The following is a 25,941-nucleotide window of genomic DNA, read 5'->3' on the forward strand; positions in this document are numbered from 1 at the left end:
GCTGCTGCTTAACTGCACTGCATGATGTATCAGCTGCTGTCACATATGGATAAAACTCTTCCACATTGTGCAGCAAGGGCTAAATGGCTGGATAATAAAAAGGATGAAATGAACTGGGGTTACATATTCCTTCCCTTGTGTAGGACTGGACTTCAGTGTATAAATTCCTAATGGGAGACCCCCAAAAATACTATGGCATTGCACATTTCCTCAGCTGAGAAAAGTAATTGGTCCACTTTGACCCTGCTCCATTCCCACATCTGTGAGACGGAAACCAGAGCCATGCCTATATGGGTATCTCGATGGATTTTCTTCCCCAAAGCTTTTGAGATAATGTTATCTGCTTGCAGAAATTTCATAGCAAATTCATGCTGTGGCTGCACTGTGCCCAGTCTTGGTGTCAGAAAGTCAGAAAAGCCCTGCATGCCTATGCTGCTATTCAGCTCTGTACTACAACCTGTACTGTAGTACAGTACTGTGCTTCAGACTGTACTACAGCCACTGATTTCTGTTACATTCAATTTCATAGAGAGTCCTATTCACTATTCTTTTTTTATTTATACATTTTCTTTTTTAAATTCTTTCTTTAGATGAAGTTAATTTTCTTACTCTAATCCACAGTTTGGAACTCTGCCTTCTTTTTTTTATTCAATTTCTTTCTCACTGGCCTACTTATACCTCCATCCTGTCTGGGGTTGTTCTGCTGGGAACCCATTCGTGCCAATCATTCCCATGGGCTAATCAGGATAGAATACCTGATAATGTTTGTAACATTAATTTGAAGATATTTGAAGCTGATCCACACCCAACATTTTGATGTTTCTGATAATGTCTGCAAGAGGGTTTGGTAACAATATTGGTTAAGCAAATTCTTATCTCAAACTTCTTCCCTCCTGTGTGAGAAGGACAAATATTTATGAATCTGTACCTGAACTGAATAAAGGAACAAAGTTAAAAGTAACTATGCCAAAAAGAGGGCATCTCATAGTCTCTCATGTCTCTTCCACTTCAACCTTTCTTCACAAATGAACTGCCTACAGTGAATTCTATCTTCCTAGGAAAGATCTTAGGCCTGGGATAAAACTAACAATGTTGTGGACAAATCTTTGTGATTTAAATAGAGAAATGAGCTACCATCAATGGAAAATTCTGTTTTCCTTGATAACATTTTAAGTATCTTTTTAGCTGTAATTGAGCACAGCTCTGCGCTGGGGCGGTTCTGGCCTCAGCCAGGGGGGCTGGCAGGAAACTTCTGCTGCTGCCACTGAATTTCTCTGCTCCAGCCTGAGCCCTGGAGTGCACAGCACTGATCACAACACCTTTTTGAACATACTTTGGTTTTACTCTACAAAAGCTGTATTGGTAATTTCAGTATGTTTTCCTCCCTAGTGTTTATTGATACATAAATTACAAATGCTGGGATATATTCTAAGGTTCACTCCTGAGTCCCTCTTAAAGCCTGATATTTTGTTCGCAATTTCCATTTCCCTGGCATTGATTTGAGCACTGTTCATACTCACCAGAAAGTAATTCAGTTTCTTCAGATTTTAATTCATTTAGCAATATTGGGTGAGTACCCTCTATTCTTGGTGCATTGCTACTCCTCTATTTATTCCAAAACCTATTGCATTAAAAAAAAAAATAAATAAAAAAGCAGGAACATTCTTAATTGCTCTCTAGTGAAAAATTAGCTTTTCTGTGCTCTTTTTATACCTTGATCATCTGTTGGCTTTTTAGATACTCTTGAAACATTCATTGCTACCAAAAAACTCACAAGCAACTCCCATGGGATTTTTTTGTAATCAAGAGTTAGCTCCACAAACAGCTTTCAGTTAAAAATAATTTTTCTCTTAATCACATTGATAAAAATTATTCTTGGTGTAGCCCTGTTGCTATTACAGCCAGTCTTTGAGTGGTCAACAATAGGACAATTATGTCCCCAGACTGCCATTGCTAATCTTATCATGGAAGCAATTTTATTCTCCTGCTATAAACAGTATTTTTTTTCTTCTTTACACTCAGCTGTGCCAGATGCGAATCTTGTCAAACAAAAAACTAAACTATGATTCACAAGTGCTGAAAACTATGAAGATATCCAGAAAAAAAAAAAAAAAAAAAAAAAAAGAAAAAAAAAAAAGAAAAAAAAGACAGGAAAAAAGGTGGTCAGATTTTATAAATCTGTGGATTATTCAGTGCAACACTATTTGAAAAGCATTCCCCATGGGATTTTCAGCTTGCCTGTGCTGTTGTCAGCCATGCTGTCAGTATGACAGGGCTTGCTGGAGGCATCAGCGTGCTCTGTGAGCCCTCTGACAGGGAATGCTCAGCTCCTGCTGCAGCAGCACTTCTGCTGCCTTCTGTGTAAAATGAGAGCTGCCAGGAATGTTAGCACCAACCAAAGAAACAGAATTGCTGAAACACTGATCATTCAGAGCAAGGCTTCTCATCCCAACACTTCCCAGTTTTAAGATGCAGCTGGGCACTGGACTCTGGAGATGGTAGGACACACTTTCCTTAATCTAACATCTCTTTCTCCTGTTGGAAAATGAAGTGCATGGGTTTGGTGAAATGCATGCTTCCCTGCAGGAAGTGTCCAGTCCAAAGTGGTGCTGTAGTGCTGTGTGGTTCAGAGATTCCATATCAGGTAAGACTGGAAGGGTTAATTGATTTTTGAGTAAAACAGGTTGATAAACAGAACCCTTAGAATCTTATAAATATTCAGGGGGAGAGATACAGAATAGGTACAGGGAAATTTTGGCCATGGCAAAGTTAAGTTAGTATTTCTGGGGTAGAACTTACTTGTGAAGATTGCTCTGTCCCATGCACCAAAACATGGAGGGACTTTGAAGATCCATCTGTCTCCTCATTCTACTCTCTTGAGACTGCTTCAAGGTTAATTTTTCAATTTACTTATGGTAAAGCTTAATGGTATACCATAATATGCCACATAAACCCGTACGATATTTCACACTTGCGTATTTCAGAAAAGAGAGAAGGAAGAGAGAAACTCCAAAGATATCTCAGCATCACTTGACTGTGAAGTGCATCAGAAGGTAAAAACAGAACACCTGGGCAGGTGCTGAGTGAGTATCAAAGCTGCACAGTTACTTAGGCTTCTCCTGTCTTTCCAGGAAGCATCCATGGAAGAGAGCAGGAGAGTGGGTCCTGGATGAGGACACGACCTTCAGGATGGCCTTTCCATCTCTCAGCAAAGCAGCTGAGGAGCTCCTGTTACAGAACAGGTGTGTGGGGTGAGCAGCCTGGGTGGTGCTGGGTGGAACAGTCAAGAAGAAAGGCAACAGGTGGTAGAAGGGGTTGATGGTGGAGAAGGATCTGGATCAGAAGGGAATCAGGGTTACTGAAATTGTGCAATTTTGAAAAGGTGACTGCTCCTCCCAGAAAACATCGGAGAACATGTTGAGCAGTTGAAATCACTGAGAAATAACAGACGCCATGAAGGCATCTGTTTTTGATAACCTTCCTTTAAACGCCATTATTTGAAGAAGCATACATATTATCCTTATCTCAGATGTAGCTATACTTTTCTTAAGAATTGTCACATGCTACTTATGATATAAAAACCAGTTTTAACACCCATAATACCTCCTGCAACAAAGTTCAGGCAGTTACACACAGAACTATTGTGAGTTATGTTGTATTGTGGTTTTCATGCCAGTTTTCCTCCCACTTCCACAAGGGCTCATTCACAATCTCAAATCACTCCTAGGAAAACCAGATTTTTCTCTCTGTTAGTTCTAAGCATCTCCTAGTTTGATTTCAGAAGTTCTGTATTGCAATGTGGATATAGTCCATTCTTCATTAAGGCCAGATTTTTGGCTAACTGAGGCAGGTATTTTTCAGGATGTCACAAACATTAAAAAGTGTTTTGGAATACCAAAAGAGGAGGAAATTATGAACATTTCCAAGAGCATCTAAGGCTGGGAAAGCTTCCTGCCTAGCTTAAATTCTAATATTCTGTAACCTGGCTCGTGTGTCTGCCATGAACACCATCACATTTAGACTCTGTGTCTAGAAGTATTACCAGCTTGCAAAGTAGTTGGATGTCATGCAAAGCCTGCAGTGTGAACCCATTCTCTCCTCTCTCCAATGAGTGTCCCACATTCTCCTCATCCTTCCCAGTCCCTATGAGCACTTCTGCTTTCTCAAGCTGCCCCACTTCAGTGTTTTCAGCCTTTTCTTTTAGCATCACTGCTCACAAGGCCTTGGGAAGTGAGGAGGCTCCAGACACAACCTGCCTGCCCCTCCTGCAGTGCCAGGACAGAGCAGAGATTCAGAGAATAGATTTGTTTATTAAGGCACACTCTTACTCCTCTTAGCAAGGTACCCATTGTAGGGTGTTGTGTGTGATAGGGGTCAGTGAACAGGAGGTTCCCAAGAGCAGTGATCAAAAGCAGCAGAGTTAAGTCCAGTGTCAGTTTGTCAGGTACCAAAACCCAAACAATGCTAAATTGTTTCCTCTCTTCCTTTCTCTTTTTCTTCCTTCCACCTCTATTTTCTGTCTCTTTCTCCCCTGATCTTCATGAATTTTCTTGCTCCCCATCTCAATATTATTTTCTCAATCTTGCTTTCTTTCTCATCTTTCTCAGTATCTTCCTACCTTCCTCTTCTTTCTCTGACATTTTCTGTGCTTCACTCTTTTTCCATTTCTTTCTCACAGTATCTCCCCAACACACTTCTCCTCTACTCTCCCTCTCCTGCTCAACCTGACTCTCCCTCTTTTGCTTCTCTCTTCCTTTCTGTCATTCACTCGCTAGTCCCTTTGTTTTCTGCTGTTGGGGAAGAAAATACTTTGGGGTCAAGGCAATGTTGTTGTGGGCAGAGGGCATAAAAATTCAGTACTTGGAGAACTGGAAAGCTGAGTCGATGGCAAGAAGCCTCTGTGAGGAACCTGTGTCTTCAGGTCAGAAATACTTTCTCAATGTCTTAGTGCCTCCTAAAGTGCTGATGCTTTGGTGCACAGAGGACACAGTTGTCCATGCCCAAGCTGTTGAAGGTCAGAGAACTCCATAGTCCCCATGGGGCAGCAGCTCTGGTGGAGCTCATCAGCTGCATCTATTTTAAAACCCCTCTGAGATTTGTTTCTTCAGGCCACTTATGGGCCCATGTTTCTTCCAAGATCAGTTACCTGTGCATCAGCACATTTCCTATCACACGCAGCCTGTCTCCAGAAATAGTGTGTTGATGCAAAATGACTCCTTGTCCTCCAGCCAAGGCAGCAAATCAAAAGTGAAGAGAAATTGGTTTTCCTTACTCATCCCTTTAATATTCCAGTCTGATTCCAGCAAGACTCCAGCCCTGCTTTCCAGATTGGCTGGTGGCAAGGCCAGCTCAGCACAGTGCAATGTGTGTGATTCCTCTCCCTCTCCCACCTGTGCAGTTGGAAGTCTGGCCCCAGGTGTTGTCTCTAAAGGAACCTGCAATGTTACCTTTCATCAGCTGAGCATTAGCAAGAAATCCTGAGGCTGGAATTTCTTACAGGTGAGAGACAGAAGAGCCCCAAGAGTCTCAGGTGCTTCAAGTGCATCCTGATTCTTCCACGGTCAGAGCAGCTTGTACAATTTGGAGAGTGATTATGATATTGTCCAAAGGGAACAGGGAGTTTTGGCATTGAAACATGGTCCCCAAAGTTGTTGTGATATTAACTACTCTGTCAGCAGGTCTATAAAGGTACCCAGGGTATCTTTTCCTTGTTGCCCATATATCACTGGCACTGATGAAGTTTTCACAGCTTCACACATAGAGATGATGTCTCTGAAGAGCATCACTTACAGTGACACAAGAGTCAACCCGGGGCATCATCTTTTCCTTAAATATATTTAGCTGCTGCCTAGCCAGCTACTTCCATATTTGGTTGTAACATGGAAGGATTCTGTGGGTGTAAACCTCAGTGTGGTTGGGAGGAGGAGGACCTCCCAGTTCTGAACATTGCTGCAAACACACTGAGTGCTGTGGTCAGTGCAAAAGGCTCTGCAGTACGTCCAGCTCCCTTCCCCAGCCATTTCACAGCTCTTTGGAGTGCTCCCTGTAAATGGAGAGGTGTAGACATAGACAGGGACCTGGAGAGACCGCTAAGTGTCCCTGCAGTCAAAGCCATGTCTCATTTACAATTCCCCACATCTGCCTGTAGAATCTTCCCTCAGCAGCTTCCTGATGTGCCAGGCTCTGGTGAATGGTGTGCAGGTTGCCTCTAAACACCTATTCCAGACAAAGGAAGCTCCAATGTCAGAGTCAGTGTGATGTCCCAGTGGGCACTGATCTCTTTGCTTCAGGGTGGAGGTACCTGTGCTCTCCAGACTTACCACCTGCTCAGCCCCCACTGGGACACTGAATGAGAATGCCTGGGAATGGGAAACATCCTTTCTACCTTGCTTTTCCTCATGGTCAGCTTTTCCTCATTTTTGTCCTGCTCATGCATTATATTCTGCAGTGTTACCCAATGTGGGGTTAATAAAGAAAGCCAGGGTCTATCAGCTACTTTTTCCATCCAGTTTTCCATTTCCTTTTACAACAAAGCTCATGCACTGCTGCAAAAGGAAGACAGGAAGCACTGTTTGGCAATGTGGAAACACCATGTTAAGAACTTCTCTGTATTCTCAGGGTGCCAGACTTGGAGATTTCTTCATGGGGTTAACAGACTTGCTCTCAATTCCAGTGTTAAAAAATAAAACCAGTTCGTTTTGATATCTATGCTTGTAAATTTGTAAAACACAGGCTTAAAATTTCTCTTCCTAAAAAGCATTATTTATTTAATATTTATTTATTCTAACTTTAAATCACAATTCCATTTCTGGGAAACACTCTAGTACAGTGTAAAATTTTTTGTTTGCTCTCATGCATATTACTTTTGCTGTAGTTGGAGTTTCTAAATCTTACTCCAGAAAATTCAGGAGTTTACTACTGAATATTGTTTGAATATTGTTTGAACAAAATCAGCACCTAAATAACTGCAAAACTAAAATGTAGCTACTGCTTTTCATGCAAAGGAATCTACGGTCTTTGTCTTTAGACACTGACTAATTCATAAAGCCTTGTTGCAGAAAGAAGTGACAGAGGGCTCACATTTTGTGCAGCCCTCAGGTCACTTTGCTACCTCCTGCAATTTTCACTCTTCCTCTCCTATTTTCTTGCTGTGAAACTCGCGGCTCTTCACTCGGAGCTTGTTGACCTGTGACTCTGCAATGTCAGCCCGCTCCTCGGCCTCCTCCAGCTCGTGCTGGATCTTGCGGAACTTGGACAGGTTCACATTGGACAGCTCCTCCTGTGAGAGCAGAGGCAATCAGGGCTCAGGAGCACAGGGCAGGGGTTTCACTCCTGCTGCAAGTCAGCCTTGTGGGGCTGCAAATCTCCATTCCCCTCCCACCACTGCTCACACATCAGCCTCACACAGAGCTCCTCATCCTCCCCTTCACAGGACCCTACTGGGGCAAGTTTCACCAGGATGATATCCTAGTATTCTTGCTCCAGGTGAGGAGCAGTTTCATAATTTCAATTTGTCATTTCTCTACTTATTCTCCCACTTATTTAATGCTCATGTGCTGGGGGGTATATCTGGATGACACAGTTCCTCTCCTCAGCAGGATACTTGTGTGAAACTCAGAGAAAGCAATGATTTTATTTCCCTGAGCAATACTCACAGCTTCCTCAGCTTGTCTCTTGTAGGATTTCACTTTCATTTGCAGCTTGTCCACCAGATCCTGCAGCCTCAGCACATTCTTCCTGTCTTCCTCAGACTTGAGTGTTAGCAGATTGGAAAGAATGAATTATTGCTTTCTGCACACACCAATATAGCATTTATCCTTGCAGTCCATGAAAATCTTTTTTGATTGATGGAATAAGGGTGCATCAGCCCAAGGAGAGCTCCTGCCTTACCTGGTAGGTGAGTTCCTTCACCCTGCGCTCGTACTTGCGCACACCCTTCACGGCTTCAGCGCTGCGCTTCTGCTCAGCATCAACCTCCCCTTCCAGCTCCCGCACCTGCAAGGACAAGCCCAGCCCTGCAGCTGCCCTGCCAATGTCTCTCCAAGGAGGGACACGCTCCCTCAGGCACAGCCCCAGCCCTACACACCCTGGCCTCCAGCTTCTGGATCTGCTTCTTCCCTCCCTTCAGTGCCAGCTGCTCGGCCTCTTCCAGACGGTGCTGCAGGTCCTTCACTGTCTGGTCCAGGTTCTTCTTCATCCTCTCCAGGTGGGCACTGGTGTCCTGCTCCTTCTTCAGCTCTTCTGCCATCATGGCCGCCTGATCAGAACAAAAGGTCAAAGCCATTTTGGGGCTGGAGATATTTTGGGCAGAGTACATTCACCATCAGCAATGCCAGGAGCGCCCAACTCACATCTGTGATGGCCTTCTTGGCCTTCTCCTCAGCATTGCGGGCTTCCTGGATGGTATCCTCCATTTCACTCTGGATCTGGGCAATGTCTGTTTCCAGCTTCTTCTTGGTGTTGATCAGGCTGGTGTTCTGTTGAAGGAAAAAAGCATGTTTTTTTTCTCCAGTTCCTTCACACTATCCTTAGAAAAATCAAATTACCTATTTTTATTTCTGTTTTTATTACAGTTGCATATGAAGAATACAAATAACTGATAAATGAAAATGGTAGACTGCTGAAGACTATTGTATTTCAATTAAAAAAGGAAAACAGACCTATTGTGAACTTTAATTCTCTAAATACTGTCGGTGCTATATGTCTTCAATTCTAGAATTTACCTGAGTGTGGAGGAGCTGTACTCTCTCACTTGCATCCAGAAGCTCCTGCTCAGCCAATTTCCTCGACCGCTCCGTCTGCTCCAGGGCTGCCCGGAGCTCCTCAACTTCAGCCTGCAGCAGGTTTGCTCTGCGCTCCACCATGGCCACCTGCTCCTTCAGGTCCTCCTGTGTCCTGAGAGCATCGTCCAGGTGCAGCTGGGTGTCCTGAAAGAAAGGTAAGAGAGATTGGAAGGCATATCCTTCCTCTTTACTTTTTTTTTCCATTTTCATATCAACAGGGAAAACATGGAACAGTAGAAGAGAAATATTTGCAGCTGTGTAAGAAACCCATGAGCACCTGGTCTGTAATGCCATACCTTGAGGACAGCCTGGGTGTTTCTTAGGTTCTTCTGTGCCTCTGCAGCCATGCGATTGGCATGGCTCAGCTGGATCTCCATTTCATTCAGGTCTCCCTCCATCTTCTTCTTCAGTCTCAGGGCTTCATTCCTGCTCCTGATTTCAGCATCCAGGGTGCTCTGCATCGAGTCCACAATTCTGAGGTGGTTTCTTTTCATCTGATCAATCTCCTCATCTTTCTCTGCTATCTTCCTGTCAATCTCAGCCTTCACTTGGTTAAGCTCAAGCTGCAGGCGCAGGATCTTCCCCTCCTCATGTTCCAGGGAGGCCTGGAAAAAGCATAAAATCCTGTTAATTATAAAAAATCGCAATGTCAAAAACTTTACATGAATTGCTATTTCAAAGAATAATGTATAACCAGAGGACTGAGATTGAAAGAAAGGAAAGAAAAAAGCATACCTGTGGTTTCAAAGATTTTACTGGTGTGAAGAAAACCTGCTTCCTATGCCTCCACTCAATTCTCAGTGCATAGAATTATTTAAATGTTACCTGAAGTTGCAGAGCAGTGTGGTAACTTATCAGGTAAAAACAGAAGGCTTTACCTCAGCTTCCTCCAGGGACGCTTGCAGTTCAGATTTCTCCTGCTCAATCTGCTTCTTGACTTTCTCCAGTTCATGAATCGCCTTTCCTCCCTCCGCAATCTGCTCCGTGAGGTCGGAAATCTCCTCTGCAAGGAAGGGAGAAAAGCGCCATGGTCAGGCACAGAGCTGAATGGAGAAAGGCTCTGGCCTACCAAGGTGCCAGGCAAGATCTTATTCCTGCAGGCCCAGAGCTGTTAAGTGTGGCAGACAGACAAGCTTGTGAGAAAGGCCAGGGAGGAGCAGAGGGCCAGGGACTTACGCTGCAAGTTCTTGTTCTCCCGCTTCATTGTTTCCAGGTGGTCCAAGGACTCCTCATAGGCATTCTTCATCTTGAACAGCTCCGTGCTCAGAGAGCGCGACTCCTTCTGCGAGGCCTCCAGCTCAGCCTGCGTTTCCTCATACTTCTGCTTCCATTCTGCCAGGATCTGAAGAGAAATGGGGGGTGAGTAGGGCTGTGGCCATCACAGGGCCCTGCTCTGGCCAGGAGTGCTGGTGCTGGAGGCCAAAAGACCTTGTCAAAGTTCTTCTGCTTCTTATCCAGAGCAGCACAGGCAGCATTGGATCTCTCCACGTCAATCATCAGGTCCTCCACTTCATTCTGCAGCCTCTGCTTTGTCTTTTCCAGGGAGGCACATTTGGCATTGACAGCCTCAACATGCTCCTCTGCATCCTGCAGGCGCTGGGCCAGCTTCTTCCTGTGTTAAATGTATCTCATGGTTTAAGAGAAAAGGGAAAGTTGGGGCATGTGGTTAATGGGCTTTTCCCTGTCTTTCTGCCAGTCCCTGTCTTCTACAGATTTGCCTGTGACTTTTTTCCAACACTACTTGCATTATATTTGCTATTCTCCTTTTGCCCCAATACCAAGAGGAACACAAATGTCTTCCCAATAATGTCACAGTGGTCTCCAAGAATTACTGATCTTAATCTCTGCTAATCTTCCTCACTTTCCCCACGTACTTGGCCTCCTCGAGCTCCTCCGTGCGCTGAATCGCGTCCGTCTCGTATTTGGTTCTCCACTGGGCCACTTCACTGTTGGCCTTGGACAGGGCTCGCTGCAGCTCCCCCTTGGCCTCCTGCTCCTCCTCATATTGTTCCCGCAGCAAGTCACAGTCGTGGCGAGCGGACTGCAGGGCATGGGCCAGGGCGTTCTTGGCCTGGAGCAACAAGGGCGTTGGATCATGGAACAGAATTATCTCAGAAAATCTGACTGAAAATAAAGGGACATTGGATCATGCTTCTATGCAAACGGACAACCATTCAATCAATGAGGAAAGAAATTGGGACTGAAAAAAAGGAATAGTGGATAAACTTGAGGTAAAAATTAGCATGAGACGACTTGCACCAAATAACATAAGATTTTTTTTCTCTGTCTCGTCATATAGTTCAGTATTCACATAAGTGTTTGGAGCACCTCTGAGAGCAGGATTCACCTTTATCTCTTCCTCCAGATGCCTCTTGAGTTCCTCAATCTGCTGCGTGAAAGCCTGCTTGCCTCTTGACAGCTGAGAAACCATAGCATCTTTCTCTTCCACTTGACGTGAATATTCACCTGAGAAAATTTGCAGATACACAACAGTTTTAAGGCCACTGATGGTGACACTGCAAATATTTGGAGATATAAAGCCAGATAGTTGTCAGTGCAAACCAAAATTTATTATCCCATTGCAAACATTTAGCATTGGATATGACACAAAGTGTGCTGAAAAATCCACATGCCCAGAAGTGTAATTTTTTCTATAACTCCGAGACATTATTTATCTGCATGTGTAGATGTGAGTATCTCACCTGACTCTGTCTGCAGACGAGCTCTTTGAGCAGTGAGGTCATTGATCATGCGCTGATGCTCCTCTTCCTTGGTTTTAATCTCACTCAGCTGATCTTCCAGAGTGCGGCACATCTTCTCCAGGTTGGCCTGTGTTTTAGAATATGGAAAACGATGCATTAATAATCCACACTTAAAAGAAAGCAAGGAGCAAGAGTTGTGCTGTATTCCACTGGGTCAATGAACCAATAAAATAATTGTGTACCTTGGCTTTGGAGACAGACTCCATGTTGCTGGCCAAGTCATCAATCTCCATCTTCAGCTCACTCTTCTCCTTCTCCAGCTTCTGCTTCACGCGTTGCAGGTTGTCGATCTGCTCGCCCAGCTCAGCTGTGCTGTCCGCGTGCTTCTTGCGCAGGGCGGCAGCCGTGGCTTCGTGCTGCAGCGTGGCCTCTTCCAGGTCACGGCGCATCTTCTGGAACTCTGCCTCACGCTTCTTGTTCATCTCAATCTGAGCTGATGTGGCCCCTCCTGCTTCTTCCAGGCGCTCGCTGATCTCCTCCAGCTCCCTGGACAGGTCAGCGCGATGCTTCTCTGCTTTAGCGCGAGAGGTTCGCTCTGCCTCAATCTCCTCCTCCAGCTCCTCAATGCGGGCCTGCAGAACAGCAGGGACCCTTCACAGCCATGCCCTCCTCCTGCCTGAGCTGAGCCTGAGCAAGGCAGGGCAAAAGGCACAGAGACTTGCCTGCAGCTCCTTGATCTTCTTCTGAAATTGCATAGCCACTGCTTGCTCATCCTCGATCTTGCCCTGGATCTGGCTGATTTCAAAGTCTTTCCTTTGGGACAAGTGAACTGTGTTAGAGCACAAAGAAACAAGACAAGTGCTGCAGTCCAGCAGTCAGGTGCCCCAGAGCCACACTTACTTCTTCAGTTTCTCATCCAGCTGCTGCTTATCATTCTCCAAATCCATGATGCTGTCCTGGGCCAGCTTCAGGTCTCCTTCCAGTTTCCTCTTTGCTCTCTCCAGGTCCATGCGCAGTTTCTTCTCTTGCTCCAGGGACCCTTCCAGCTAAACACAACAAGACCATCAGGGCTCTGCCAGCCAGCTTGGACTCCATACCTGTCCTCTTCCTGCTCTATATCTGTGTGCTTACATCATCCACTTGCTGTTCCAGCTTGGTCTTGGCTTTGGTCAGAGTATTGACTTTGTCTTCCTCTGCCTGCAGGTCATCCAGGGTCTGCTGATGCGCCTCTTGGAGGGCTTTCTTCTCCTTTGTCAGCTTGGCAATGGTCTCGTCCAGAGCTGCCATCTCCTCAGTCAGGTTTTTCACCTTTGAGAAGAAGGGAGCAAATATAAATAAAGGAACTAGCTACAGAAGTCCAGTTATAGCACATGGCTCTTTTCTGGAGTGCGAGTGACAGGTTCTACCTCATACCTTGTTTTCAGTGGCATGTTTTTCCTTTTCCACCTTGGCCAGTGTTAGCTCAAGGTCATCAATATCTTTCTTCAGCTCTGAACATTCATCCTCCAGTTTCCTCTTCTTGGCTGTCAACTCAGCATTAATTTCTTCTTCATCCTCTGCCCTTTCAGTCACTTCCTTAATTTTGGCTTCCAGCTGGATTTTGGTTTTGATGAGCTGGTCGCACCTTTCCTCAGCATCGGCCAAAGCATCTGCTTCCTAGCAGAGAAACACAGATTTGTTTGCAAATCACAACTGTTTGCAAAATGTGAATAGAGAAATGGTATTTCTCACCGAGGAAAAGAAACATGGAATTACTCTTCTTTGTTGTCTTCTAGGAAGTTGGTTTTTGCATAGGCTCTTTTAAACTCTTATCTTTGAGTGAGATAAGTTGATACATAGTCAAGGTGCAATTAGAGATTTCAATTTGAACCAGAGTTTATTTTGAATATGTGTAGCAAACATCTAAATACAAAAGGTAATCTTTAAATATTGACCAATGCCCTGATCTCCCAAAGGACTTTGGAGGTATATATAGGGTTGGGAAAGAATGCAGAGGGTTTTTGTTTCCTCCTGGAAAAGTGGTTGCAGAAAGACAGGTGACATAACATGTAGGTCCTTGGGTAACTGACTGAAACCAGAGAAAATTGTCAAATGAATTGCTCCGCAGACACTGCTAACTAAATTCTAAATCTCCAGTGACTACACTGGATGTTGTATTTTTAGCCTGGATAAACAGACCTATGCACATACATGCTTCAAAACCCATTCCCAAGCTAGAACTCCTATTATAATGGTGACACTGAATGGCCTGAAATAATATTAAAATATTTTCTCAGACAATTGTCTAACATTAGAGTAATGTGCTGTGAGGATACCCGGAAGAAATACACTAACGATACTTACAGATTGCACTTGGAGCTGCAGGTCATTCTTCTCCTTCATCAGAGAGGCCATTTTCTCTTCAATCTCCTTCCGCTTTGCTTCAGACTTTGCAAGCTCCTCCTTGGTTTTCTCAAATTCTTCCTTCATGTTGGCCATCTCCTTCTCAGACTCTGCACTCTTCAGCAAGGGCTTGATCTTGAAGAACAGCTTCATCCATGGCCAGTGTTTGACATTCATGAATGAGCGAACGTTGTACTGGATGCAGAAGATGGATTCCCTGAGGCAAAATTAAAATGTACAATGAATATTCTCAGTCGGACAAGTGTCAACACTTTTCCATGAGCAAAATGATTTTAACTGAAGAAGGGGAAGGTGTACCTTCTCTCCACCCTTCTCTGGTACTCCACCCTTGCCAAGTAGCCCCTACACATGGCCTGGGTGCGGGTGATGAGCTGTGCCAGCTTCTCATCTCTCATCTCCTCCAGGACCCCTATCAGCCCAGCTTTGAAGAACACCTTGAGAGAGGAAACGTTGCAGCACATCACTGTCAGGTAGAGAGAGAAAAGCCCAGGCAGGCAGTGAAGGTGGGAGTTTGTACCTTGGTGTGTCCAAATTTATACTGGGTGTGATCCACATCGATTGAACTAAGAAGCTTCTCAGAAGCCTTCTTGCTATCGATGAACTGTCCCTCAGGGATGGCACTGGCATTAAGCACCTTGTATCTGTGGAATTGGAGCAAATAGGAGGAAGACAATGTCCAGTCATAAGAACGTTCTCTTCACTGAAACCAAGAGCAGTGTTTGCAGCAGAACCAGGCTGAGGAAGTTGGAATTTCATCTCTCCATACTTTTTAAAGTAAAGCCCGGTTGTGTGATGGAGAGCAGTTGGTGAGGACACCTGACTTATCTCTCCATTTCATAGCTCTCACCTCTGTTTGAAGTCAGCATAGAGGACTCTGCTGGGGAACCCTTTCCTGCAGATCCTGATCCCTTCCAGCACGCCGTTGCAGCGCAGCTGGTGCAGCACCAGCTCGTGCTCCATGGCACCTGGCAATGCAGAGCACAAATGAGGGGCACAGATTGCATTGCAGAGGGGAATGGATGTATCAGAGCAAGGATCTTTTAGCTTGGGCTTCTTACCAGGTGTTTTAGTCTCATTGGGGATGATGCAGCGCACAAAATGGGGGTGGGTGCTCCGCAGATTGGTCATCAGCTTGTTGAGATTCTCCTGTGGGATCATGATTTAGTGTGCATTTATAAGAGAAATGGCAAAAATAACCCAGTGCATTCCTTGAATTTAATATAAAAGACCGATCAAAGGAGATACACTTGGCTGAACATTGTCAGCTGAGCACGCCTCAATTGCTCTGTTTCTTCTGATTCCCAGCATTAAACCTCACCTTGTAGGTCAAGAAAAAACTTACCATCAACCTAATAAAGGCTAGAAAGTGGGCATGTTTTATGACAAAATTTTATGTTTATATTAATTGTAAGTTTAGCTTTTTAAAGTGCTATTTTTCATTCCATAAGATTTGATTTTAATTGTGGACTAAAGACAAGTTATACGTAAAATATTTTCTTGTTGGTTGGTTGGTTGATTTGTTGATTGTTGGGGGTGTTTTTTGCCATTTTTTTCTGTGTCTGAGGCAGCTAAAAATACAGAATAACTCTCTGCAGAAATGAAAATTTGTTTACATACCCGGAAAAGAGCTGAGACAGTCTGGAAAGAAGAGCCCTTCTTCTTGCCTCCCTTCTTGCCACCGCCACCACCACTAGCCTCTGATAAAGTAAAGATAATGAGACACCTGTTGCTTTGGGGACCAACCACCATGCATCAAAGAGATGAATTTCAGAGAACTGACCTGCCTCTCCTCCAGCAGAGGCAAAGAGTAAAGCCAGGGTCTTCACAGATGATTTCTGGTACAGCCCAATGACAGTTTCATTCAGAGGGTCCTTGTTCTTCTCCAGCCACCCAGTGATGTTGTAATCCACTGTGCCAGCATAGTGCACCAGGGAGAAGTGGGCCTCAGCCTTGCCTTTGCCTGGCTTGGGCTTCTGGAAGTTGTTGGACTTGCCCAGGTGCTGGTCATAGAGCTTGTTCTTGAAAGAGGTGTCAGTTGCCTTGGGGAACATGCACTCCTCTTCCAGGATGGAGAAGATGCCCATGGGCTGGGAGAAATCACAAGGAAAGAGGGAGGACAAGGTGAAAAGGTCGAAAGACTCAGAGATGAAAAAACTTCCTGAGTGGGACAATATTGCTGCTCTCAGGGATTGTTCTGTTCAGCAAATCATAAAATGATACAAACTGATGGGTCTGCAGTATCATATTTACCATTACAAGCAGCATTTAGAAACAGATATAAAATGAATGCATTTCTGAAAATACCTGACATTGTGAATTACAGAAATACCTTCTCAATGAGCTCAATGCAGGCAGCCAAGTCCATGCCAAAGTCAATGAACTCCCATTCAATGCCCTCCTTCTTGTACTCCTCCTGCTCCAGCACGAACATGTGGTGGTTGAAGAACTGTTGCAGTTTCTCATTGGTGAAGTTGATGCACAGCTGCTCCAGGCTGTTGAACTGCTCAGTGGAAAAAAACAGAACAATCAACCCTTATCAATATGCCCACTTAATCATTCTTCTCCAACCTTTATAAATCTCCTCAGTAAAAACACAACTGTATTACCAGGACCTATGCATAAGAGAACCTATATGCAACTCCAGACAGAAATATCTACTTAATGTGAATGAGGGATTTTTTTTGGCCAGATTTTTTTAGTGAATCTGATAAAATAATACAATACTTTGGGGTTTTTTTATTCAGCAAACAAGATGAGTGAATGCTCTTGTCTCCAAATTGAAAACTCTTGATATCTCTGATTAAAGACATAGCTAATGATTTCTAGGTTCTTTAAACATTTAGAACATCCTTAACTCATTATATATTTGCCAATGCATCTCCTAGCTCTTCTCCTTGAGCTCTTTAAAAATTTAATCAAAATATTTTGTGTTCTTTAATCCTTAACATTAAGCTCAAACAGTTGTAATATTACAACATATAAAATTCTATTTGCTGCCCCTGCACAATCAAAATGACTCTGTGCTTGTACCGATGGAGCTTTTGAGGATTTTGTTTTCTCCTAGAGAAGAAAATGACTGGGGTTTTTCCTACATAAAATCACAAATGACTAGCCTGTTACTTACAAGTCCTCTAATATAATAATCTTTCCCTTCAAGAGAAGCCCTCAAACCTGAAATCCTTACATCAAAGATCTCAAAGCCAGCAATGTCCAGGACACCAATGAAGTACTGCCTGGGCTGCTTCGTGTCCAGCTGTTCGTTGATGCGAACAACCATCCACAGGAACATCTTCTCATAGACAGCCTTTGCCAGGGCACCCACTGAATTGTATACCTAAACCAAAGGAGAATGGAGCAGAAGAAATACAATTTCCAGAGCAAATAGTGATTCAAGTCAGAGGTTCCCAGTCACCAAGTGGTTGTTGTTACCTGCTGCACATTTTGGCCTTTGGTCACGTATTCATTCCCCACCTTGACTCGGGGGTAGCAGAGAGCCTTGAGCAGGTCTGCTGAGTTCAGACCCATCAGGTAGGCAGCCTTGTCAGCAACTATGTACAAAGAGAGAGGGAGGAAGTAGCAGAGAAGAAGTGATAATTGAAAGGGGATACCCTCTAAGATGTAGCCGTTGGTCTCAGTATTGAAATTTTGTGATATCTTGAGGTGAAATTTAGAAACATGAATCCTCTGGAAGCTGAGATTTATGCATTTTTGATACTAAACAGAGGGAAAATACATGATTGCCAACTTCCACCTATTCATATCTGTGATTAGGAGTTCTACAAGGCTTTAATACCTTCGGTGCCATCAGGCTCTGCCTGCTCCTCTCGTTGTTTCTGCTTGAACTTCAGGTTCCCATAGTGCATGACAGCCCCTGTCAGCTTGTAGATGGCCGCCCTCTCATCAGCAGTGAAGCCCAGGATGTCAATGGCACTCTGGCAACAGAAGCACTCAAATAAACCTCCAGGCCACTACAAGGAAATTTCACCAAACCAATATGCTCAGTGACACTTACATCTGTAGCCATCAGCTCCTCCTGGTCGTTAATGCTGGCAACAGTGATCTCACCTTGACTCACAAACTGGTAGTCATAGGGGTTGGTGGTGATGAGGAGCATGTCTGTACAGAGGAATAGGATGTATCTGGATGTGAGAATGAAGATAAATACTTAGCACATTCAGATTTTATCAAACCATTCATAATACTTCATACCAATTAGCTCTGGCTTCTTGTTGGACATGATCTGATAAAAGATGTGGTAGCTCCTCTCCGCCTTGAGCTGGAAAGTGACTCTGGACTTCTCCAGCAGATCTGGCAAGGATGGTAGAAAGAGTTAGACACTTGTGGGAATGTACATAGAAATGGGAATTTGGGAAGGGATGGGAGCAGTCCAGAAGAATCTCTTACAAGTTTCAATGTCAGCAGAAGCCAGTTTGCCTGTGGCACCAAAATGGATTCTGATGAATTTGCCCTGTGAAGCAGAAGCAGCAGCAGGTCAGCCTGGATGTGTTCTGCTGATGTCTCCTCTGCATGAAGAACTCTTCAGGCATCAAGTGTGTTGCCATGAAGGGGCAGATATTATACAAAGCAAGAACTCACAAAGCGTGAGGAGTTGTCGTTCCTCACGGTCTTGGCGTTTCCAAAGGCCTCCAGCAGTGGGTTGGCGCTGATGATTTGATCCTCAAGCGTTCCCTGCAGGGACATCATTATTCAGTCACTGTGTTGGGTTGACAGGGCAATGACAGGCCAAGCATTCAGTCTGTCCTTCCTGACTCACCTGCATTTTGCCTGATGACTTCTCCTCCTTTTTCTTGTCTCCACTGGCTGCAATTGTTGCAAAGTACTGGATGACACGCTTGGTGTTCACAGTCTTCCCGGCCCCGGATTCTCCGCTGCCAAAGCCAAGAGAGAAGCAGAGGGTGCGTGGTCAGGCAGGAGGGGCCCTGGCACCGGGCAGCCCCGCAGGGACCCGCGCAGGGGGGTACCTACGTGATCAGGATGGACTGGTTCTCACGATCTGTGAACAAGGCAGAAAAATGGTATTTAAAACTCAGCGAACAACAGAGGAAGAATGAGACATTGTCAGGTAAGTCTAATGTTTTGCCTGATGTCAGCTGCAATCAATCAAGCAAACCTTTCCAAAGCACATCCCTGATTTTAGAGGAGCCTTTAATTTAAGAGTAGAAACAATGCTATGACGATAGTAAACTCCAACAGATGTGTGTGTGAAATCCAAGAAAGGTTTGAAAAAGCCTCTTCACTTTGCTGAGACAGTGGATCTCTTCAGAGCATTTAATGACCCAATGGCCCAAAATGCTAGACAGAGCCACTCACCAGTCAGCATGAACTGATAGGCATTGTCAGAGATGGAGAAGATGTGTGGAGGGGCCTCCTGGCGCTTCTTGCCTCGGTAGGCCAACACCACCTCGGGGTTGTACACCGGCAGCCACTTGTAGGGGTTGACAGTGACGCAGAAGAGACCCGAGTAGGTCTGCAAGGAAGGGACACAGCACGTTGCCTTGCCCTGAGCCTGGCCCAGCAGCTCCTGAGGCTGCCCAGAGGAAGCTGCTGCTGCCACTTACGTAGATCATCCAGGCTGCGTAACGCTCTTTGAGGTTGTACAGCACAGCGGGTTCGTGCAGGTGGGTCATCATGGCCATGTCCTCGATTTTGTCATACTTGGGAGGGTTCATGGAGAAGATTTGATCTTCTTTCACAGTCAGGGTCTTTCAAGGAAACAAAAGATCCACATGTGTCTCTGAAAAGCTCAGTGTTCAGATAATATTTACCTTCGGCCTTGTTTTTGACTCACCTCTCCCCCTTCAGTCTTGACAGTGACTTTGCCCGATTCCCTGCTCGTGATTGTCCCTTTCACAAAGGATTCCTTTGCATGTACCACAAAGACTGATGTCTTGGCATCGAAAGGTTTGTTCTGGGCCTCAATTCTCTCCTTCTCCGATTTTCGGAGGTAAGGAGCCGCCTCCCCAAAGATGGCCATCTCAGCGTCCGAAGACATGGCTGCACTTTGTGGAGGGGCTTGTCCACAGAGAGCACTGTGGAAGAGCAGATATGTTGCCCAAATTAGTCATTATTTTTTTCCCTGCCGCACACTTTATTGATAGACCCTAAAAGTGTAATAGAAAGTATGATTTGGGAAGAATCTAAGTAGTTCTTAGGTTCACCTTCTTGTGCAACCAGGGCAAATGTTAGAAGCAGGTTTCCACTGCTTTTTCCAGAGAAGTTTTTATTATGTCAAAGAACAGATATTTCTAGTCTCTTTTCATCCCAGTTTCATTTCTGATGACCCTGATGGTGATTTTTTTCCTCTGTTTATTGCCTAATCAAAATTTCTGTGGCTGAAACCTGTACTTTTTATTCCTCAGCCTTTCACTCTTCCCATTTGAGAAGTCTATCTCTTTCTATGATATAACCATCTTCTTTTTGTTGAACATAACTATAAGATAACCACTTTTTAATTTCATCCCAGTGTAGACAAATCTCACCTTTGCAGCCTCTTCTCATGCATCATTTTTTCCTACTGATTTTGAACGTTCTCGCCTGGATTCCATTCAAAATATCATTGTTTGGTCACCAGAAAGCACCAAAATTAATGTAGTGCCCCAGATATCAGAGCTGAATGCAGCGAAAGAATCACTTGTCTTTTCCTGCTGACCATGCTTTCATGAGTATCTGACAATGTGCTGCTGATCTTCCTTCCCACAAAGGCACACAGTGACACTTGCACCCAAATTCATGACCCATTTCTGCAAAGAGATTCTCCAGCCAAAATGAAGTACCACATACTCTTGTCTGGGACTATTCTTTCTCATATGCAGGATTTTTGAGGTTCTTATCAGCTACAGCATGAAGCTTTCTGAGGATCTTTTCCAGGGTAACATTTCTCTTTAGCATAATTGCAAGTTTCTGTTTGTTGTCAACTATAATTCCTGAGGATGCATTCCATGCATCATTTGGGTTGCTAATGGTCCAGAAGGTGTTCTGAGGACTATCATAACATCTTTTGCTGATGCTCTGCATCATTCACTACAGCTGTTTGCTTCTCATCCAAAATTATTTCAGTAGTATGTGAGCAAGTGGCATGTAAGGACACATAATTCATCAGGTTAAAATACTGCACAACCAACTGTTTCTTCTTATGTTAATTGTTTGTGGAAATAACTATAGGCAAAGCTAGAAACCTCAGTTGAAGAATTTATAAATCAAAGCCAGATATCTAAATCCAGTACTGCACATCCAAAGAAATACCACATAGCCAGTAATAGAAAATATCTGAATTCAAAGGAAGTTAGACAGGCAGCTTGGTAAGATGTCATGTCATAACTTTTAGTTAGGTAAATATCCAAAATGTTAACAAACATTTGCAGCTACTCCTAATAGCATGCAGATCTTCCATTTTACTCAGTCTTCTTTCAGAGGAATAGGAGCAGTACCTCCCCCTTTTTTGTTGTTTGGATAGTTAGATAGCTATTTTTGCATTTTTATCAAGTTTACTAGTATGAGACCTACATTATAACCCTGGAGTATCATTTGGAAAGCATTTTCATAACATTTATTGGCCAGTTTCTTATGCAGTAATAATTACAATTCACAAGTCTGTAAGGTTTTGCAACATTCTGTTCTGTTGGCTAGCTCTGTCTGTCTGTCTGGACTTCATGCCAGAATGGATCATTTACCTCAGTGTTCTATAATTAAACATAAGGAATCCCCAAGAAGCATTTCCTGGCATTACACAGTGGCTGTGTCTTCAAGCACAGTCACTAATGAAAACTTGCTAGCTGTGAGCAGCCTGCCCAGCCATCAGCATGCTTTATTAGTTACAGCAGAGCACTGGCCACAAAAACATACAGCAATTGCCTACAACATTTTACAGGGATTTGTCACCATGAAGTAATCTGTTCTACAGAAATCTTCCATCTTTTTCTATCCCTTGAATGCAAGCAAATGTGGCTCTTACCTCTTATGCTATGAGAATATGCCTTGCAGGCTAGGAGGTGATCAGTGCTGTAAAGCAGAATCATGAGATCGTTCATTATTGTTGCACACAGTTCCACAGACAGATCACAAAGTGAAAATGCCAACATGCTTTATGATACAAATATCAAATCCTTGCAAGTACATGTACATACATCAGGACAGCAGGGCTGGAGAGGGACTGCAGGGACAGTGTCCCTTTCTGCCCACCAGAGACGTGCACTTACCATGAATTTCCTCTGCAGACAGAGCAGCCCAGATTCAAGGACTCTTTTATAAGGTCTGGTCAGCGCATGCTGCAGATGCCTCCTCTGTCTTTGGGCAAAGCATTTCTGGCAAACCTTGTTTTTGGCAAAGCATTGTCTGGCAAACTGAATGTACTGAAAACTGGAAAGTGATGTTACTAGATATAATTAGAAAATTTTGGTGTCTTCCTAGCTATGTGAATAAATCGCCTATAAATAATACGAGAAGATTCCTAAGGGGGGAAATACAGCTAATGATGACTAGAGGAATGAAGGTAACCACTAATAACTGTAAGGCCATGGATGCTCCATGAATCTGAGCTAAGGGAGCAAGGCAAAACCATTCCCTGGGCGAGCATAGTGACATTTGGATGCATACTTCAGCTAATTCTGAGGACATCATATGTCTGATGACAGTTGTCCTTTCACAGAGCTCTCTACTTACAGATCTTGGATCTGATACGTGGATTTCACTGTTGTCTGCCTTGCTTACCTTAGTCAGATTATTATATAATTACTCTGTATTCATATTGTTCTGTATACACATATCTCTGCAGGGCTGGATTCTATCAGTGCCAGAAGCAAAACACAGCCCAGCTGAACAAGACAGGGCAGAATGAAGGATGTCTATGGGAACAGTCTGTTTTCCCCAAAATGCAGCTTGGACAAAGCACTGCAGTGCTGATATTCTCCATTGAGGAAACGGGATTCAGGCATCCAGAAGACAGGGTCTTCTTGAGAAGAAGGTCACAGAATGACAGAACCTGGTCCAACTCCTCTTGAACAGGGAAATTTCTTTAATAAATGAGAATATCTGTATCCAGATCTTCGTAGCTCCTTCCTCAGACCCTTGCCAAGAGAGGGTTCCCCATTAGAATATGTAAATGTAACACGCATGTAGTGATCTTGCTGAGAATGCTTCCACAGCCTCTCTGATGTGTTGCTTAGAGATTTGTCTGAGTCAGTGAAAATGTCTTGTTGTATTTTACGTCTAAACCTAAGTTTTATACTATGAATTTGCCCATTGCCTGGCATCAAGTAGTTTTACACCAGAGGGACATGCACATCACTTTGGTGCAAAACCTCATGTATTCCATAGAAATTCAATTATTTATCCAAGTCTGAGGCCTACAGACATGTCTTAATAAATAAAAATATATATATAAAAAGAAAGAAAGAAATAAAAGGGAGCCTGTATTGCTGTTGAAGACCTATAAGTGAGCTTCCTGCTCTCATTGACAGAAAAATCCATAGAGATAAAGGTTGCAGATGGATGAAAAATAGTCATTATTTAGCGCGAGAAATGAATGGAATTTGTCATAAATGTAAACATTACAGATTCAGAGAATGCAACACTGAGGTTGTATTTGCAAAAAAAAAACTGGAACAAGTTAATATCAAGAAATTTGGACTCCCAGGCAATGGCACATTGCCTCCAGCTTGAAATGAGGACATGTAAAAACTGGGTTGATTGGATGTAAATGTGGCTGCAAACTGAGTATGCATTTTTTTATATTTCCTAGGGAGTGGAATGTTAACAATCACCATGCCTGTAAAGTATGCTGGCATGAATAAGGCACAAATCACTTCCTAGAAGCAAAATTCTGGTTTTCCTGAAGTATGTGTGTACGGAAGGCTAAAATGAGAGCACAGATGATAACTTGATGTTGAATCCATATAAGCTCTATGACAATGGGGTAAATATAAATTGCATATAAATTTATAATATAAATGTATAATATAAATTTTATATATGATATATAATTTATATATTATTATATTATATACTAAATAGTATAAATTTATAATACATTTATATGCTAGCTACATAAATTCTGAGGTGGGATGAGAACTTGTTAGAAAAATGGATGGGAGAGAATTCAGATCATCAGATATTGGTTTCTCAAGTCAGGATAGAAGGCACTTGAGACACTAGTTCATGTTGGGACTCAGGTGTTTATTATTTCTTATCAGTAAAACAGCCTCAAAACCATGAGTTCGGTGCCTTTTATTAGCAAGGAACAAAATGGATAACAATCTTGTTACAAGGCCTTTTAAGACTAAACTATCCAATTAAGAAATGACACCCAGATTATTTTCTCTTTTAACCCTATACCTGGTCCCTTGAAGACCGTAATGCAGACGTTTCTGCCCAATTACAAGACATCACCTAAATCTACGAAGAAGAAGGAAGAAGAAGGTCAAGAAGAAGGAAGAAAAAGATTAAGAAGAAGATAAAGTAGAACAACCTGCCTCCACCCTAAAACCTCCATCTTCTTTCACATTTATTACTATGTTCTACAATACCAAACTCTGAGTTTTCCACCCTGTGATATTACACACTTCTAAACAACTACACACCTACAATCCTAGTGCTATTAATCAATTTTGAAAGCCTTCTCCACAGGCTCAAGTCAATTGCAGTGTTTACTGTGGGTCTGTGCCTTTGAGCACAGAACAATTAAAAGTCTCGGCATCCAGGGTTCCAACAATCAGAGGAAGTCACAAGAGTGCTGTAAGACTTCATCAAGAGGCAAGATAATGCTGAGTTCATGAGCTAACACAGTACTGGCATCGGGGAAAGATCCTGATGACACAGAAATACCCTGCACAGTCTCAGCCAAGTCTCTGTAGGGGCAAGACATTCTTGAGCTTCAGCTCACCCAATGCACCAAAGCTTTGCTCTGCTCCTGACCTGAGACAATCTGCTTCAGGGTCACCATGTCTGCCCAGCTGCCACACATTTCTGCCACCCTATTTGCTCTATTTTCTGATATGGCACCTTGCTGGCCCCTCAAAAACCCCAAAGGCAGCTGAAGGTGTTTGAGGCCTGCCATGAGGCCCAGTCATTTGGCTTCTTCCCTCTCCAAAATGTGCCAGGCCTCATGTTCTTCCTTCAGAACTCCTCCTCCCTCTGCCCCTGGCCAGCACCCAAGGGACACCAGTGAGCCACCCACTTGCTTTGAGGTGGGACAGACCTGCCAGGACCTACAGGCCAGCCCAGAGCCTTGTCCTGGCAGTGGCTCAGCCATGATGCTGTCTGAGGCTGTGGGGCAGCAGTGTCTGCCCACACCTTCTCCTGCCTTGAACCAAATGCCCTCCCACCTCTCCTGCCACCTGAGGGTGAGCTCTGTGTGCAAACACATCGTCATTTCGCTCAGGAAAGAACACTTTTCTGTGGTTTGCCCTTTGACAGCCTGTTCTCTTCATTTGGACCTGGGAAATGTCCCAGAGAAACAGATTTGGCTTCCCTGTGCCAAACATTTTACCGATATTTCTCTGAGAACATTCTGAGCTGGACACTTTGATACCAACCCCACCATTCTCATTGGTTACTCTCCCTTTTATTTTGATTTCTTTTCTTTCCATCAAACTTCCTCTCTGTCAGCACTGAGCAAGTAACAAGTGTGGCTAATACAGAAAAGAAATAGGGAAGTTGGTGCCTTCCAGCAGGTCAGGCAGAGGAATTTACCAAATATGTTTGTCATTCACTCGTTGTCTCAGACACTTCCAGATTATTTTGAGCAGCAAAAGCCCCTGCAGCCCTGCTAGCTGAAGGGCATCAGCTGGCAGATTGGCTGTCTGATGGGAAGTGCTCCTTGCCCTGTTTCCCAGTGCTCAGTGCCTGCCTGGTTTCCAGCTTTACAGAATTTTTCCTGCTGGATTTTTTCCAAATCCTGGCTGTTCTGATCCAGCTAGATCAGGAATGCCACAGCTCCTTTGCCTGGACAGTCTCATATGCTGAAGATGACACATTGATCTGTCTTGGCCTGCTTTTGACAAACTGCCTTTATCCACTCTTCCTTGTAGTGTGGACTC

At 43.8% G+C, this 25,941-nt stretch overlaps 1 long non-coding RNA gene and 1 pseudogene across 1 annotated transcript; one reads left to right on the forward strand and one right to left on the reverse strand.

The window, feature by feature from the left end:
* The first annotated feature begins 2,983 nt into the window (after positions 1-2,983).
* On the forward strand, positions 2,984-24,213 carry LOC131566115 (uncharacterized). Its single transcript, XR_009275523.1, has 4 exons — positions 2,984-3,053; positions 3,132-3,242; positions 8,717-8,938; positions 22,680-24,213. It is a non-coding gene; the product is annotated as an uncharacterized LOC131566115 (long non-coding RNA).
* On the reverse strand, positions 6,741-22,118 carry LOC131566108 (myosin-1B-like; annotated as a pseudogene).
* Positions 24,214-25,941: the final 1,728 nt, after the last annotated feature.

The sequence above is a fragment of the Ammospiza caudacuta genome, chromosome 19 (genome assembly GCF_027887145.1).
Source record: "Ammospiza caudacuta isolate bAmmCau1 chromosome 19, bAmmCau1.pri, whole genome shotgun sequence".
Lineage (NCBI taxonomy): Eukaryota > Metazoa > Chordata > Aves > Passeriformes > Passerellidae > Ammospiza > Ammospiza caudacuta.